The sequence below is a fragment of the Zingiber officinale genome, chromosome 9A (assembly GCF_018446385.1).
Source record: "Zingiber officinale cultivar Zhangliang chromosome 9A, Zo_v1.1, whole genome shotgun sequence".
NCBI classification, from domain to species: Eukaryota; Viridiplantae; Streptophyta; class Magnoliopsida; order Zingiberales; family Zingiberaceae; genus Zingiber; species Zingiber officinale.
Genome location: NC_056002.1, coordinates 69,823,468 through 69,837,739, shown reverse-complemented (window position 1 = coordinate 69,837,739; position 14,272 = coordinate 69,823,468). Strand labels below are relative to the sequence as shown.

The window sequence follows — 14,272 nt, the reverse complement described above, 5'->3', positions numbered from 1 at the left end:
TGAATCTAACACAAAGTTAAACCTTACCCCAAAATTCAACCATAATTCATCTCACAACAATTATAAGGTTCCCTGATTGACAATTTAGATCGAGTGAGATGACTAAGGAATTAAAAGTTCAAATTCAAAATTAAATTCGTAATTAATATCATGTTTGTTTTAATGAAATCAATTTTAAAATTATTTTAAAATCTATTTCAAAAATCTTTCAAAATTATTTCAAAATATTTTAAAAATCTATTTCAAAAATCTTTCAAAATTATTTCAAAATCATTTTAAAATCTATTTCAAAAATCTTTCAAAATTATTTCAAAATCTTTTAAAAATCTATTTCAAAAATCTTTCAAAATTATTTCAAAATCTTTTAAAAATCTATTTCAAAATTCTTTTAAAACTTAATTTCAAAATCATTTCAAAAATCTTTTGAAAATCAATTTCAAAATTATTTAAAAATCATTTCAAAAATCTTTTGAAAATCAATTTCAAAATTATTTAAAAATCATTTCAAAAATCTTTTGAAAATCAATTATTTAAAAATCATTTCAAAAATATTTTAAAACTTAATTTCAAAATCATTTCAAAAATCTTTTGATAATCAATTTCAAAATTATTTAAAAATCATTTCAAAAATCTTTTGAAAATCAATTATTTAAAAAACATTTCAAAAATCTTTTAAAACTTAATTTCAAAATCATTTCAAAAATCTTTTGAAAATCAATTTCAAAATTATTTAAAAATCATTTTAAAAATCTTTTGAAAATCAATTTCAAAATTATTTAAAAATCATTTCAAAAATCTTTTAAAACTTAATTTCAAAATCATTTCAAAAATCTTTTGAAAATCAATTTCAAAATTATTTAAAAATCATTTCAAAAATCTTTTGAAAATCAATTATTTATAAATCATTTCAAAAATCTTTTAAAACTTAATTTCAAAATCATTTCAAAAATCTTTTGAAAATCAATTTCAAATTATTTAAAAAAAAAAAAATTCAAAAATCTTTTGAAAATCAATTTCAAAATTATTTAAAAAACATTTCAAAAATCTTTGAAAAACTTATATAAAGATGCTTTGAAAAATCTTTTGAAAAACTTATTTAAAAATCTTTTGAAAATTCATTTCAAAAATCTTTTGAAAATTCTTTTCAAAATCTTTTAAAATTAATCCAATTACTGTCAAAATATTAATTTAAAAGGATTTAAAAATATTTAATTATCAAATTCTGAGTGCTAAAGTTAACTCTAATTAATTTTCAATAAATTCTCAAAAGTTTAGCATTTTCTCATTTGGAACTTAAATTTTCAATATTTTCAAATAATCTCATCTCAAACTCATTCATAAGCTGCACATGTTTGATAATCTAGAATGGATGAGCTGGAATTAGGATAATATAAAGTTCTTCTTATGCTTGTACTCTAAGACCCTAAGAATTTAATTTGGCATTAATTAAGGGGGAATGAACAGAGTCATGCTAGTACTTTAAGGCTAAACAAATTCCTTTAGGGCTCTGATACCCAATCAAGTTAAATAATTTAATTTGATTCATGCTTGGACACCTAAACTCAAAGAAGTTATTAAGGCATTAACTTAAAATTTAAATTATCTATGCAACAATTCTTTTCAAACACCTTATGAATTGAGCTAAGTACTTCACCTAAATTTTTTTAAGTCTGAGTACTTAACTATGCTACCCTTTAGGGGGAGCTTAAATTAACTAGACTATTTCTCTCTTCTTAATTCTTTTTGATTTATGTCAAAGGGGGAGAGAAAAGTCAAAGTTAAGAAATCAAGAATGAAAGGGGGAGCATAAACTTTAAATTTTATTTATGCATTGATGCTTCTGGTTAACTTTCATTATTTATTCCTTTATTTAAAAGTTATGTTTTACTTAACTTTGAACCAAGATTGCCATAATCAAAAAGGGGGAGATTGTTGGTGCAGTGAGCACCAGATGATCGAACCTGAGTTTTGATTATGGCAAAGGGCTCAAAGTTAAGTGGTGGTGTTATCTAACAAAGTTCATGGAGCTTGCAGGAAAGTCCTAAGTGATGCTTAGGCAAAAGTCCTAGCTGCGGTTAGGCAGGTAAAAACCCTAGGGGGTGGTAACCCTAGGTCATAGGGGGTGGTAACCCTAGGTCATAGGGGGTGGTAACCCTAGGTCATAGGGGGTGGTAACCCTATGCAGAAAGTCTTGGTAGGTCGATGGCTTCAGGCAAAAGTCCTAGGGGGTGGTAACCCTAGGTGGAAAGTCCTGGTGTCGCGAACCAGGTGAAAGTCTGGACTAGCCGGGAAGCGGATGTCCAGCAGAAAGTCCGGAAGCGTCGAGTGCCGAGCAAAAGTCCAGTCGATCTGGATGATCGTACTGGCAACAGGTAAATCTCCTGAGTGGAGTAGGTGAGGACGCGTTCCCCGTAGAGGGAACAGTAGGCGTCGGGTCGACCTAGGGTTTCCGGTTGGAAACCTGAAGTCAGACTCGGACAGTCAAGAGACTGTTAAATATTTCAATAGTTATATCATTGTTTTATGCTAACTTTGTGCTGCAGGGTATTTTTGGGATTAACATATCTTGCAGGGACCAAAGTACAAAAAAGACCTCGGATGAACAGTGCCGAGGCGCCTCCATGGAGCTTGGAGGCGCCTCGGGTGCGAGCCAGGAAAAGGCCAGCGCAGCAGACTGGAGGCGCCTTGAATGGAGTTCAAGGCGCCTTGGACCGGAGGTGGAAGGCGCCTTGGATAGGCTGAAGGCGCCTTGAACCAGATAGAGTTCAACCAGGTCCGTGCTGATCCACGCGGGTGACTCGGCTCGTTCAAGGCGCCTTGGTGAACAGTATAAGGCGCCTTGAACCCCCTTTATAAGGGGTCTCGACCAGCAGCTTCAAACGACAACTTTCAAGTGATCTTACTGCTACAAGCTGCTCACGAGACGATTCCAAAGTGCTGTTGCGAGACATCGACGACCCGGAGCTCTGAATCTTCAGATTACGATATTGTCGTCGGTATAACTGTATTCTTTTTAATACTTAACTGTAATACTTGTACTCTTGTCGAGCTTATAGTTGTTGCCCACGGAAAGCGATCAAGGATCGCGGGCCTTCGAGTAGGAGTCGTCACAGGCTCCGAACGAAGTAAAAATTCCTTGTCTCTCTGTGTTATTTTATTCCGCTGCATTAACTCTTACGTTTTACGATTCCGATAATCGAACGATTATAGCCACGAGCGCTATTCACCCCCCCTCTAGCGCGTCTCGATCCAACACATCGCATATTACATTTTCACATTTTTTTTAGCAAGATAAAAACTCTGCTACTGGGTTAATCTCTGCTAGAAAATAGGCCTGCTAGAAGACCGACAAACCAACATTGTAGCTGCAAATAGAGGGTTAATCTGATAGTAGTGTTAATCTATGCTAGAAAATAGAGGGGCTATAATCCGACTAACCAAGTTAGCTGCTACAAGATGTGGCAGATTCGCGCAGATTTAACTGCTACATGTTGTAGCAGCTTTGTCTCCATGAAGCTGCAACACCTTGTAGCTGCAAATCAAAGTCCACCGGATAGCAGGCGGTTGGTGCAACCGACCTTTCACTTTCCCGGCAGGGGCCCAAGTGGTTAGCCGGACGACCTTCGACGAAGACGAGGGAGACGGAGGGAGCGAAGGAGAGAGAATTCCAATCAATATGTAGCAGGAAAGGCGCTGAAGCAGTAATTTTTTTTTTAAAAATAATTTTTGAATCGGGTTGATATAGACAATATGAAAACTATGGGTACCGAGTACATTAATCTCTGCTAGAAAATGACAAGGTAGCTGCTACAAGGTGTGGCAGCTTCATGCGTAGTTAACTGCTACACGTTGTAGCAGCTTCCTCCCCATGAAGCTGCTACACTTTGTAGCAACAAATGAAAGTCCACTGGAGAGCAGACGGTTGTTGGAGCCGTCAACCATCCAGGTCGTAGCATAAGTCCTTCCGACCTTCTACCACGACCAATCCAAGTCATATCCTACAAGCACGGTTTCATCAGTCGTAGTAGTTGATGCAACGGTTAGAAATGGAAGTAAAGCCGCGGTGCATCTTTATACAATTATTACAACTATTTTTATACCGATTTCACAAGGTAATAACGGTGTGGATTAAGAAATTAAATTGGAGTGAGGTGGTAGGATCTCACAGTAGACCTGCGATTGAAGACGCCGGAGCAACTTTCTGGCCGGGAGCGCGAGGGACGAGTTTCGACGGAGGGATCGAGGGAAGGGGGGGGGGGAGCGGCGAGCCAGACCAAAAATATTGAACTTTCCGAGGAAGCGTCAGGTCGCCCGGAGGACGGACGCCGGAGGGGACCGGGAGCGAGGAGAGAGAGAGAGGAGGGAGAGGGAGGGAGAGAGAGAGAGCGGCGAGGGAGATTTTATTTTTGGTAATAAGCGCCGCCGAAATTTTGAACAAAGGCAAGAAAGGGAGAGAGTAACTTCTATGGATTATTTGATTTGTAGTGAAACCGAGCTGGCGGTGCCACGTCTGCGCGTCGCTCACGGTCGCACACAAAGCGTCGCCTAACATATCAAAATTCTCTCTCTCTCTCTCTCTATATATATATAATTTGACAAAAATATATAATCTTTCAAATTTTAAAATATTTATATGTGATTAATTATTTGATGATTTTAAAAATAATTTAATATCTAATTATTATCAAATTTTATTTATTTAAATTTTCATAATTAACTTGTCCAAATATAATCATAAATTGTGTCCTTAATTTCATTTTAAAATTAATTAACTTCAAAATTAATCTTGAATTATTCACATAATAATTAGTAAGAAAGTCCTAATGAGAAGTCTTTTCCGGCCATGAGTAAATTTTGACCGTTTGCTGTGTGCGATGAGTAAATTATGACTGTTAGCATGTGCTTAATCAGCAGGAAACGCTCGATCACATCACCCCACCACCTTGCCGTCTCTCGCTACGGCCTACGATCGCTCCCTCGGGCTCAGGCGAGGTCAATCTTTTTTAGGTACCCTCGTTTCCGAAACCCTACCATTTGAAATCCCTTTCATTCTTCTGTTCTACATCCGTTTCACCGACGACCTCATGTTCGGCTCCATCTGTTTCACCGATGGCCTCCCATCCGGGAGCCGCCCAAGAGCTTCATTTTCCTCCTTCAGCGGTGGCACTTTCCATCACTCCTCCTGACTCCGCCACCCCTTCATACGTCCAAGCCCTCGAGATTATAGCTATGCCCTATTCCTCTTCCAGGGCATCAAGATTTGTCTTCATAAGTAAGGATGACAATGGGACTAGGCGGGGGTAGGTTTGCCATCCCCACCCTTGACCCGTCTTCATTTTTTCAGGTTCGGGGATTTCTCGAATCCGAACCCATGGAGATCAAATTCTCATCCCCGTCTCATCCTCATATTTAATTATTATTATTATTATTATTATTTTATCATTATTATTAATGATAATATTAGAGTATCAATATTAATAATAATAATATTATTATTAATATTTTCAAAAATTTTAATATTAATATTAACACTATTATTAATATTTTTTAAAAAATCTTATTATTATTTATTAATATTAATAATAATAATATTCGGGGCGGGTTCAGAGATGTGGATAGTATTCTCATACCCACCCCAAATCCGTCCCATTCCTGAAAAAATTGAGGATTCTCATCCCCGTTTCGGGTTTTCCCTACGGGTTCCCATTTCGGATTTTCTCCGCGGACCCGAACTTGCGGGAAAATTGTCATCCATATTCACAACTACTTTCTTAACCCTTAACTCGTCGTATATGTGATTCTTGATCTGTGATTCATTATTTTTTTTTCGGTTGTGGCACAGAACGTCTTATTCTTGATCTGCGATTCATTATTTTCTGGACGTTTTTCTTGCCAAATTTCGGCGCCATCCAAAGCCCTCAAGGTTCATGCCTTCCTTGACTTGTGTGACGTGCTTCAATAGAACACTTCTTGCTTCATTATTTGGTTCATTTTGTGTCATCTAGTTTTGGTAGCTAATGTCATGTTCCCTCAAGAACACCTTTTCCTTTAGGTTCTGTTACCTAATGCATAAGTTTGTAAAAATTATTTCTTATTTGCTCTGCTTTCATCCTTATCTTTGCATTAAGTAATGCTGCATGTTCAGTTGCTTCATCATACTTTTGTTAATACTTTTGAATAAATTCTGCCGCTTTGGAACTCTATGTCTGGGGCTTGTTGCTATCATCCTATAGTTTTAATAATTAATCCTTTGCTGATGATTCATTTAACATTTTCATCTTTAAATTTTCTATACAACCTTCACATGACTTTTCACTTTTTCTTCAACATTTAAGTTTTCAACATTGACGCCGGTATTAGTTCATTGTTTCTCTAGACTCTTAAATTCCTTAATTTGATCCTAACACAGGATGTTGTCTCTAGACTCTTAATATAAAATCTTTTTTTTTTTTCTTTACTTTAGTAGTTGCGTTTTGGACATCTATAACCCATTTTCGAGAATGTGCCTGGCATACTTTAATTTTGTGATTAACTCATAGGCCTTACTAGTACGATGATTTGCAACTCCTCCTAACAATTCCTCTTACACTTTTGTTAGCATACACTAGTTGTTCCTCATGTTTTACGCGTGATTTTGTTAGCATAACACTTCTTTAAATTTACGATGATGTAAATTTGCTTGAAGCAGATTTGAAGTTATCATTTCTATCTTCTAACTCTCCTTTTCTCATTAAATTCCTTTTTTTCCCTCTAAATTAAAGCAATTTTTATCAATAATAGCTATTTGTTTCTCAATCTAAATATTCTTCTTTTAAATAAGTGTTACTCTGAACTCATTTTCTTTCGTGTGTTGTAATACCCTCTAGATCCTAAAATCCCATCTTTATTGTCCTTATTTCGATTTTAGAATACCTTATCATAAATTTATATTGATGTATTTTTAAAGCTATTTTTAAATAAATAAAATATTTTGAGAAAATGAAGTTTGTTTATTTTGGAATCCTAATTCTTTATAGATTTATTTGGACCTCCAGTTGGCTATATAACTCATTCTCTAACAACTTTTAGTAAGTATATGAATAATTTGGAAGGTTTTATCTTAGGCCATATTAGACATTATTTTTTAAATTTGATGTTTGCCTTTCGTTCTTTAAGATGTTCAATTCTTTTAAATGCATAAGCTTTGACTAGAATCTTCTTCTAAATTAAGTGTTTGAAATCTATTTATTCTCATTCATTCTAATAAGGTAATTTGAAGTACTTGTTTAACTTATTGTTCTTGTTTCTTCTTTAAATTTTGATTCCTTTTCTATTATACATGTTAGTTCAACACCATATCTTTTATGGTGTTTGCTTTTTTTTTTTGGTGTGTTTATGCAACCCAATAGATGTTTCTAATACTTCTTTAATAGCCCTTGTCCTTGTGCTCTCCAACTTCATAGACTATAGGATAACTTTTTTTTGTTGCATCTTTGAACTACTTTAAATGTTGAGCTAGTTGCTAAATTCAAGTATCTTAACAACACATTTTTCTATCTAGCCTCACCTTTTACATAGCATCATTTTGGGTAGAAGCATAGATAATGAAATTGGGGGAAAAACACATGCCTATGGAAAACATCATTCATATTGATCATGAGGTCTTGGGGTCGAAACTCGGCGTGACCGAGTATAACCTCCCCCATGTCTTGGCCATTTGCACTAATGGCTAGTAGCCACCCGTGATTTACCTCCTCTGTGTTGGCCTAGGGACGGATTGGCGGGGGTGCTGGGGACGAGCGAATCGCCTTTTGCCACATAGAAGTCCACACTTAAACAATTGAATCAGAGTAAAAAATAAAACTTGATGATGAATCATATTATCTCCAATGAAAGATGGAGATAATAACAATCTTTATAAACAATTCTACTTAGATGTTCATCTATGGCTATTCATAATCATTAAGTGTAGGTTGAGGAATTAAAAATATTCTGATAATGTATGAATTTGATCATTGGAGTCAAAATTTAATTAATATAAATTAAAAAATAGATTGTTATAAAAAATAATGTCATTTTGATTTTACTACAATGTTTTTTTATTTTAACAATTATTTCAATATTACAGACATATGAATATGTATACCTAAGTTTTTATTGGGGAGTAGCACAATGTTTTGGAGTTGAGTTTTAATAATAATTGTAAGAACCTTAGCACGAATACAATGGATCATTATTTGAATAAATATGTTTATATAGGTAGAATATGGTTTTTATCTCTTTTTAAGGATTCAAAAATATTTAGGGCTAAATAGCCTTTAGGAAGGTTTAATTTGTTCAATCAGATTGGATGATTTTGCCGCCCTATAAGAATTTCGTACCTAAGCATGCTAGTTGTGGAATAATCTAGAATAGTGAATCTTTCACTTTATAGTTAAATCTCACCATGCAACAAATTTCTGAAATATAGGACCTTGATGTTGGTAAGACCACACCTTTTGGATGGTTAGGTTTTTCACAATAAGTTCATAATTAAGCACCCTTGTTTTGAAACAATTAGGGATGTGTGATCTGTTGGAAAGCTCGTCACTGGTACTATTTTTGTTCAATTGAGCATGTTGTGTCTTATAATGTGCTTATCTTTGAAGTTGTTTATGCATTACTTTGTTTTAGACGTCTATTTGTCTTATTTATTGTAATTTTTACAAATAGTGGTTGTTGCCATGTGCAAGTAAAATTAGACAAAAGTCTCACTATAAGTTTTTCATTCCTTCTGTTTCTTCATTTAACTAATTTTGTTACTACCCATTTGTGTTTTTTTTCATAGTCTCATTATTTCAATTTTTTATACTCATAATTGACTTATGTCGAATTGTTGTTGTTGTTCTAATATTTTCTTGGCTTTGTAAATGTTGGCTAGCTAACCATTGTATGCTATTTTTGTTTCCTCATAGTTGTTAGCCTAGCATTATGGTTATCCACACCCATAGTCGTTAGTTGGGCTTGAGGGTTGAGTGTTAGATATTATTGCCTCGCCTAGGTTTGCTTCAAATATCTTTTTCTTAACCTTCTTGATATTGTTTTCAAGCGAAATAACTCTATCGTGTTTACAATCAACCCTACCATTATTATGAAATAGAACTTAAACTTGATTTCTCAAGAATCTCTAGCTTTAAACTTTGTCATATAAAGTATGCAAAGAATAAAACTGTAATTGATGTATCAACCTTAATAGTTGCGTGCCAATACTCTCCTATAGCTCTTTAATCATTGAGAAACTCAAGTAAAGCTCATGTTCGCAATAACAGATGGTATTTCTCTCTTTTCAAGTGATCATAATTCAAAGTCTTGGAATCTTATTGAATTCTGTAGAGTTGAAACAGAATTCTGAAATTGGAATGCATGAATTGCTTACACTTCATTGAATCTGATCTCTGGAATTTTTAAACCTTCGGCAGCTACAATTCCTTGAATTCTTGCTGAATTTGATTTCTGAATTATTCATATGCAGAAGTTTTGGCACACTGCAGCTGCAAGCTAGTACACAGGAATTTCAAAATTTAGCAAAGCTCAAAACACTAGGATAGCATGAGCCTCTATGTACTCGAACAACTGGTGCACATACATAGAGATTATTGCAGAATATCATGTCTCACTCAATGAAGTTGTTTCTAATGAATCAAATGCAAAGAGTGTACAGGGTATGCTAGAAATTCCAAATCATGGTGGAGTTTATGTGGAGATATTCACCTACACAAATCAATCTCTCATTTCATCAAGTTTATTCCTCCAAAGCTTTCATTTCCTCGTTGATTTCTTTTCTCGAGCCATTTCATTCATCATTAGCTTCACTTAATTTCTTTTTGACTCAATGACACATTTACAAACAATTTGATAAATTGGCGCCTTAAGAAATTCCCCGGCAATGACGCCAATTTGATAAACGTGTTGTTGTGACACGTTTACTAACTATTAATTACCGAATCTCCTAATTACACTAATTTGATATTTGTCTTCTTCTCCTTGGTCATGGTTTATTTTACTTCCTTTTCTCCTTATTCTTCTTTCTTTTTCTTCTCCTTATTTCTATTATCTTTAAGTTTTTCTTCTTATTCTTACTCTTTATTTTCATCATTGTCTTCTTTTCTATCTTTGTTTTCATCTTATTTTTCTTTTTCTTTATTTTTATTGTTAATATAATTGTCATGATCTTTATCATTGTTATTGTTGTTTTTTTAATTACAAAATTAATATTATTGTCTTGATTTATATGTTTTTTTTCCTTTTATTATTATTTCTATACTTTTACAAGTTATCTTATTAACATGGAGTTACCTTATGGCATGATATTGGTGTTGTTCCTTTTTCTTGCATGCCTTGTATTTATTGTGAAGTAAATGGAAAGAACTCTTTCTTTATTGCTATCTCGTCAATTTATTGCCCTTGAAACAAACCAAGTTGTCCATTCTTCCACTTCATAAGAACTTAAAAGAAGGCGAAATATCAATCATTGTATTGCTTATCAAATTGTTGTCACTATTTTATTTCTATGACAATAGTCATTATGACAATGGTTTTTTATCTCGTTACTTATAGGTTAATTCTCAGTATTATTTTTATTTGAGAATCCTTAATCAAGCCTTTAATTGTAAATTAACAAGTAAACGTCATTGTTTCAATTCTCTTCTTCTCCTTTTTGTCTTCATTTTCTTTTTCTTTACTTTGTTTTTCTTGTTCTTTTTCTATTTGTGCTATGTTTTGTTGTCATGTTCTCACTTTTTGTTTTATTTGACTTCTTATTAGTATCTTTCTTTTTGCTTGTTTTATTGTTTGTGTTATCATTCTTCTTCCTCATCATTTCTTTCTCTTATCTCTCTTCTCTTTGTCTTATTTCTCGCTTTTTTATGTTCTTCATCTTCCACTTCTATGTTTTTCTTTCCTTTTTCTTTAGTATCTCCCTATTAGTTTTTTCATTTCTCTATCTTCTTGCTCTTTACTACTATTCTATTATTTTTCTATGTTGTTGTCATTTAGTTCTTCATAATTGTAGTTCTTTTTTATCCTTTTCCCATCCTTTCATTTTGGCGTCTTCGTCACCTTGACCTCTTATGTCTTTTAAATTTTATTCTCATTCTTATTATTATTTCTATGCTTTAGGAAATTATTTTATTAACATGGAGTTACGTTATGGCTTGATCTTGGTGTTGTTCCTAGACTCCATGCTTTGTATTTACTGTGGAGTAAATGGAAAGAACTCTTTCTTTATTGCTATGTTCACTGAATTTATTGCCCTTGAAACAAACCAAGTCGTCCATTCTTCCACTTCATAAGAATATAAAAAAAGATGAAATATCAACCATTGTATTGCTTGTCAAATTGTTATTTGAGAATTTAATCAAACCTTTATTGTAAATTAACATGTAGACAAACCTTATCATTGTTTCAATATTGTCATCTCTTTTGTAGGTGAAAGTTTTGTGCATAAGATGGAGCAATTTTCTAATTGTTTGGGGAAGTATTTGTAAGTTGTTCTTTTTGCTTTCGGGATATGTTTATATTTGTTATTGATATCTCATAATTTTTTATGATTTATTTGTTATTCTTGCATAGTAAAAATATAGATAGATGACTTATTACAATGAAGATTTAGCAAAAGATGTTCTCATGTCATCATCCCTATTTAAAACATAGGTATCTTCCACATCACTTAATTGGTAGAAAGTTTTCTCATGTGTCATTTATTCAATAATAATGCAAGATGCTTTGTTGCATTTCTCATAGCTTGTTCAATTAGTGGAGTTTTTGCTGAACTCAATTTCTGAATGTCTGAAACTCCTTTGAAACAAGTGCTCATCTGAATATGAAGTAGGCAACTGTCCGGAAACTGAACTTTGGATTCCCTGATTTCAGAAATATTTGCTCTAGAGTCCATGTGCCTATTTTTATTGCATTTTCTGACCAAAGACAACTTGAATTCAAGCTCCTGCCAACCCATTGCTGAGTGGCATGCTTTCTTCTGCAAAATTACATAGGATTACAGCCTTCAATTCCTGTCGAATCAAAATTCTGAAATTGAAATTTGAAGCAACAAAAGTTTAGACATTAGTTTCATTTCTGAATTTTTTTTTGGACATGGATTGTGAATATGCTTTCCGACTCTCTGAAATGAAGGATATCCTTAAACTTGGATCCAGATCTGAGTTCTGAAATCCTGAAACTATTTGGCAGCTCAATTTATTAAATACCTGCTAAACTTAGCTGAGTTCTGAATTCTGCTATTGGACTTGCCAAGCTCTTGAGGTAGTTTCTTATCAGTAAGTTCTGAAAGAAACACTCAATATTCCATTATCCTATGGTGGGGTTTTTCACCCAAGCCGTGATTCAAAATCAGGAAAAGTCCTGGCAGCCGATTTCTGAAACTAAATCCAGAAGGGAAAAATCATGCTACTGCTGAGGAACAAGGGTTCTGTGTGCCAACTTTGAGTGAAGTTCCTTACAAGCAATAAATTAGAATTAAGCTCCTACCTTTCTAGTGTCAATTGAGGCTACTTTCCCTCTAAATCTTCCGTGATCAAGAAACCACAGCTCCCTTAAATCTGATTCTTGAAACAGGGCAGGAATTGAGGAATTTAATGTAATATGTTATGGAGGAGCTAAATGCCATGGTCTCATGTAACAATTAATGTTCAAGGTTTAGCAACACCAGATCAAAAATGTTGAATTCTGAATAGCAGAAAATTTGACAGGGCTTGGACAAAAACAAGGTGTTAGTTCTTATTTCAGCAGGGAAATCCATGATTAAAGATTACAGGAAAAGAAGAATACTGCAATTCTGATTAGTGATGACCTTAAAAGAAGTTTTTATCCTTCATTTTCCATTTCGTATTATGTTCTCCCCAAGCTCCTCGAGAAATTATCAGAGTCAGATTCCTGAAACTCATCAAAAGGAACTGATTTCTGAGTTTCAGAAATCTGGAGAAGATGGTTACTGCCCTTCGAACTGTGATGCTGCTGTGAAACCAAATTTTGGTTACCTTACCAACTATAAAGATGAGTGTATCTTTCCAACTAAGCGAGGGAATAGTGCCATTTTAACTGAATTGAAGGAATCTGAATTCTGAAACTCTCAAAATTCTCTGGAATTTGTTTTCGGAAACCACTGCAGGGCAGTACTCTGATTCTGGCATTCAATTTTAACTAGCTAAAATTGTGTTGGTTCTCCATCTGTGTAACATGAAGAGAAGGATGAGTATTCTCTGCTAAGAAGGAAAGAAAAGAAGAGAGGAAATATGTTAGTTAGAGCCCTAGAGTCAATCATTTGATGATTATTGTATGGACTCATTGTATCATATTTCTTATGTATATAAAGGTATTTGTTTATGGTTATTATACTTACTTGTATTGGTGTCAAATAACTAAGTATAATATCGTCCTTGAGTAGAAGGTTCTTATCTATATCAATCGATTGGTTGAATCGATAGTGAGATGATATAAGGAACACTACTCTTAATCATTCATAGTCAAGTATTAACATTCAGAGACAATGTTAATGCAATGAGACTAGCATGTAGGTCAACTCGATGACTTGATCTCACAAGTCATAGATATGGAGATATCAAGTTGACACATGGGTATGCATTGGAGAATGTATACTGAATGACCCGCTATGAGAAAGTATCATGGATCATTATATGAGTGTCATATACTTTCTCATGTGGCTATTAGTATGACTATTAGTCTTTGGACCTGAAGTCACCATGGTTCCCTACATAAGGAGTTACATACTTTGGCTTCGCCAAACATCACCCGTAACTGGGTGGACTATAAAGGCGATTACTGGGTATGTAACAAATTATGTGGAGGGATGTGAGTGATATAGATGGGATCTATCCCTCACATATGACGGAAGTGACATCATTATTCTTGATAGAGTGAGACCACTAAGTGCATGGTCATGCCCAAATGAGTCAATATGAGATGTTGAGCTCATTTGATTGAGTGAGTCTACTTGGGATTCAAGATTTAGATTGATTAGAGGATGACACGGTCTATGCCTCATATTAATCAATCTAGATGTCAAGGATAGAAGGACACTTGTCACATATTGTGAAGAGTCACAATTAGTAGTCACAAGGTGATGTTAGATCTCAACATTCTTGTAACTTGGGTAGTAATGATGTGTTGCTAGACACCGCTCATTACTTATGCTTCTAAAAGGGTTTAGGAGCATTGCCAACGTTACAAGAACCTATAGGGTCACACACAAAGGGCAATTAGATGGAGATTAGGTTCA

General features: G+C 34.1%; 1 long non-coding RNA gene across 4 annotated transcripts; it reads left to right on the top strand.

Annotated features, from left to right (window-relative positions):
• The first annotated feature begins 4,909 nt into the window (after positions 1-4,909).
• LOC122018745 lies at positions 4,910-13,331 on the top strand. Of its 4 annotated transcripts, XR_006121885.1 has the most exons (5): positions 4,913-5,007; positions 5,843-5,923; positions 11,446-11,500; positions 11,590-11,670; positions 11,761-13,331. It is a non-coding gene; the product is annotated as an uncharacterized LOC122018745 (long non-coding RNA). The 4 variants fall into 4 exon arrangements; XR_006121887.1 differs by lacking the exon at positions 5,843-5,923 and having other exon boundaries at positions 4,910-5,007; XR_006121884.1 differs by lacking the exons at positions 4,913-5,007; positions 5,843-5,923 and adding an exon at positions 7,256-9,680.
• The last annotated feature ends 941 nt before the right edge of the window (positions 13,332-14,272 follow it).